This window comes from Brassica rapa, chromosome A03 (genome assembly GCF_000309985.2).
Source record: "Brassica rapa cultivar Chiifu-401-42 chromosome A03, CAAS_Brap_v3.01, whole genome shotgun sequence".
Lineage (NCBI taxonomy): Eukaryota > Viridiplantae > Streptophyta > Magnoliopsida > Brassicales > Brassicaceae > Brassica > Brassica rapa.
Genome location: NC_024797.2, coordinates 32729971 through 32734640, shown reverse-complemented (window position 1 = coordinate 32734640; position 4670 = coordinate 32729971). Strand labels below are relative to the sequence as shown.

General features: G+C 32.5%; 1 long non-coding RNA gene across 2 annotated transcripts; it reads right to left on the bottom strand.

Moving 5' to 3' along the window:
• Window positions 1-544: 544 nt before the first annotated feature.
• Window positions 545-4144, bottom strand: LOC103862595. Of its 2 annotated transcripts, XR_004456296.1 has the most exons (4): window positions 3617-4136; window positions 3282-3490; window positions 2697-2979; window positions 545-2501 (listed from the first exon to the last, which is right to left on the bottom strand). It is a non-coding gene; the product is annotated as an uncharacterized LOC103862595 (long non-coding RNA). The 2 variants fall into 2 exon arrangements; XR_631792.3 differs by having other exon boundaries at window positions 2142-2501; window positions 2697-3490; window positions 3617-4144.
• Window positions 4145-4670: the final 526 nt, after the last annotated feature.

Below are 4670 nucleotides of genomic sequence, written 5' to 3'. Positions count from 1 at the left end.
TTCATGTTTACACTAACCATTTTACCGGACTTTAACTCAATATGCTTTAGAAAAAAATCATTCTCCTTGTCTCTTCTCTATTCTCACTACCCTTTTCTCCTTGTCATTCCTAAATTACCCTCTAATTGTTTAATATATTTTTTCCACCTCACCAATTTATGAATTAAACAAACTATTTACAAATCAATTCACATATGAGTTCCACAATGAATTTTACATCATGAGTAATAAGAAGAATGTAAGATTTGATGACTATTTTGAGAGATTGTGAATAATTTTAAAAACTGTATTTATGGGTTGGAGGGGTTTATTATTGCTGTTTTTTTTAATGAAATATCATTAAAACAACCTATACATCATGGGTAAAGTAAAAAATGTAAATTTTGATGAGTATTTTGAGAGATTGAATTTTTTTTTTACAAACTGTGTTTATCAATTGGTGGGTTTATTATGGCTGTTTTTTGAAAAAAAAAATCTGGAATATCATTAAATAAAATAGACATCATGGGTAAAGTAAAGAATGTAGGATTTGATGAGTTTTTTGAAAATTTGAAAATAATTTTAAAACTGTTTTTTTTGTGGGTTTATTATGTCTGATTTTGATGATATTTTTTCTGAAATATCATTAAAATAAGATGTATATCATAGATAATGTAAATAACGCAAGATGCAACCTCATCACTACCATTACTATTTATTAGGCATATCTGCATCAGTAAAGTTACATTCCAACCGTTCCTCAAACCTTTGGTCACTGCAGTTGAGGAACCAGTTCCATAAATTCCTAACAGAAACTCTAAAAGGTTTCATTATCACAGTTATGCTTAACTGCTTAAGGCTTACAACTCTTGGCATCTTCTCAACAACACGAGCAAATCCTTCAGGATCAATCTTGAGCTTCACGCTGAAAAAGTAGTGTTTTGTAGACATCTTGTCCTTTATCGGTAACCAAAGGTAGCATCTATTCCTTGACGCCAAATAAGCAACTAATGTACTCATTATCCCTTCGAGCTTAAACCCTAACAACTCTGGATACTTCATCAGAACATACCCCAAATCTTTGCTTCTCCACATCAAGCTCATGACCAACCACACTAGCGTGGAGAATCTGCTGATAGGTCTTAACAAAGTCTCCTAAATTCTGTCTGACAAATTTTTTGAGCGGACTGAAATAACTAACCAAAATAACTGAAAACTGAATTACCCTAAAAGTTATGATGCAAATATATAATTGTTCCCTGAGATCGTTGTTCTGAAAATTTAGATAACTTTTACCTAGAAAACTTTCAGAAAGGACAGTAACATCGATTTGGTTATACGCAGGACTGGTGTGGATGTATCATACGCAATGGCATGTAGAGGAATAAGACAAGCTTTTATTTATCATGTTTTCATTGTGTATAACCTGACAACTAGGATTACTGGGTTTATTGTGTGTAATCCGACTACTAGGATTACTAAATTTACTGTGTGTAATTCGAAATACTAAGATTACTGGGTTTATTATATTAATTCGGACTACTAGGATTACTTGGTTTTATTATGTGTAATTTTAAACCCATATATATTGCAAGTAGTACGTATATTTAACATATAGAACCCATATATTATCTATTAGTAGACAATGTATATAGTTAAAACTATTTAGATGATTATTTTCTATAGTTTTAGGAATATTTACCATTTTTCCAAAATGATGCCTTAACTTTCATGGTTGTTACGTGAATCGTTAGGCTATAGTAAGGAGAATCTATAAAAATACTTATTTCTGGTAAACTGTTTCTGTAATACTTTTCCTTAATGACATACACTATATAAAATCATTGGTTTTACTATAAAATATTTCATTTGGACATGGTTTTACTAATAAAACTTAAAATTTGCCAAAGTATTACTATGTGTAAAGTGGTATTACTATTACGTTGAAGATTACCAAGAATTACTAAGTATAATTAGAATATTAAATTTATGTATATAACGGCTGCACGTTTTACATGAGTATTTTTTTTATATTATTATTTTAACATGAATAAAACAAAACAAATTTTATGAAACATAAACGGTTTTAAAATCTAAAAAAGATGATAAATATTTATCTTTCGTATTGATTTTATATCCGTTTTAATGAATTTTTTTTGTAGAATATCACTAAATCGAGATATTAAATCTATATATGACAGCTGCACGTTTTACATGTGAATTTTTTTTGTAAAAACATTTTCCCCTTTTTAATACTATATATTTTAGAGTTTTACATGTGTTAAATATTTTTATTTTGCAACACACCAAGTTTTAAACATTCAAAAAGGATTCTCAAGTTTTAAACATACAAAATACTTAAATAACATCCATGAGGTTGATAACAAATAGCGTCGATCCGTCAAAGCCTTCACAGTGACAGGAGATGCAGCGGAATACATCAAAAACTGACGATTTTGTGGCAGAAACGGTATCAACTCCTCTAGAGAAGGCTGGAACTCTGCAGACAAAAGCTTGTCCGCCTGGTAAGATGGTTAGTAAAGAGTCAGAAACTTTGAAGCTTATAACACAATCAACATCAGGTAAATATATTATGGAAGAAAGAGCTATTAAAAATTCATTAAGTTTTTTAAACATAAAAAGGTAAGTAAAAATCAAGTTATGTTAATAGTTACCTAAAACTTCAAATTCTAGTGTCTTGGTTTATGGAAACTTACCCCTTTTTTTTGCAGAGGCGTCCAATGCGTGTGAGGCGTGAGGCGTGAGGCGTGAGGCGTGGTGGAGCGTCGCCTTCCTGAAAACACCTCGCCTCACCTCTGTAAGGCCATGACCCCTCCAACTGAGGTCGCCTCACGCCTTAGCGTTCACATTTTAAAACCCACACAAGATCACATGTTTCAAGATCTTTGATCGATTATATCCTAGCTATATTCAAAAACAAGCCACGAGATTCTCATAACATCTAACCATTGATTCAACTATGCAAATGCCATACATCTCCTGACAATAAAATAACAAAGCCATAAATAATAAAACTTTCCGACTGCAAGCACGCATAGGTTCTCTGTACAAAAACTAGTGACAAAGCACATAAGATTCACAAGTGTTAAAAGGTAAGCCAGATAGAGATTTCAAACCTCAACTTATGTTTTGTCGGTACAAACATCCCTTAACAACTAATATATAATTTATAGCATTGATGAGTAATTAGCACAACAACTATTGACACAAAACAAGCATCCCCAGAAAGTCATATGAATCAGATCATAAACCAAAGAGATTAAAGAGTGTTATATGAATACCTTGTCTTCAGACTTCAGGTAAGAGGGTGTAGTGAAACTCGTGCACACCCATTCTGATTTGGTTTTCTCAGAAGAGCTGCTGCTTTTCCCCCCGAGGAATACCATAACTCTTTATGACCAATCATACCTCTATATCCAGACAAGTGTTCCCACTACCAGGTGAGTTTCCAGAACCCACAAGGCGTCTTCATGTTCTGTCGTTGTTTTCTCTACGAGACAAGAAGTATAAACAAGATTTCTCGATTTGATCTTATATTTGACTGGAGATACATAAATTTTAAATCAAAAACAAATGAGAAAAAATTTCAGAATTTTGGACAAAAATTGAAACTCACAGCACAAGTCCCAAGATTTTAAGCTGCAGATTCCGTCGACTTTCCCAGAATTTTGTGACGGACATATTAAATCCAAGAGCTCGATGGGCGGAATCCAAACCATGACTTCTCCTCCATCTTTCTTCATCCAAGAATTCGGTGAAAAGTTTCTCCTTTTTCTGTTCACTCTGTAAAAAAAAATTTCTCTACGTTACGACTTAAGGGGGCGACTGGTTTTCCCGCTACCACCCGCAAATGCAGTTTTTGCGGTTGGTAGCGGTTGTCGGCGGTTTGTAACAATCACTCAAATCGCTCTAAACCGCTTCAAACAGCTCCGAATCTCATAAATTCAAAAGCTGGCTCATGCTTGTGTTTGCGGTTGCAGGCGGTTGCGGGAGGGTAAAAATTTTTTCAATTTTTTTTAAAACAATATATATACAAAAGTAAAAAATATTTAATAAAAAATTTAAAATTGAAATTATGAAAATATTAAAATATATCTATTATATTTTAATTGATATTATAAAATTTTATAATAAAAACAATTTCAATAAATTTTCAAAAATTAAAATTATAACTTTCTAAATATAAATTTTATATTTACTATAATTTTATTATTTTTGATATTTTTATAATTATATTAAATGTAAATATTGTTAATTTATTATTTGACTGTTACCGCATTTGTTTGTTAACCAGTCATAAGTCATCCGCAAACGCACCAATTTTTAACCGCAGTACCAATCGTACAAATCTCTTAAAACCGCTAGAAACCGCAACCGTCCGCATCCACAAACTCCCGCAACTGCAACCGTTGCATTTGAACCAGTCAGGCCCTTAAGAGAGAGAGAACGGAGACGGGATTTGGGGGTGGGGGGGGGGGGGGGAGGGGAGATAATTGGGTTTAGCTCCGATTTGTTTTGGGTGGGTGGGTAAATTAGAGGTTGGGTTTGTGAATATTTTAATTGGTCAAGGGTATTGAAGTCTTTACACATTATGGATCCACGTTTTCTATTTAAAAAAAATTAAATATTAAATGATATTTTAATAAAGGGAGAAAAGAGAATTTTTTAAG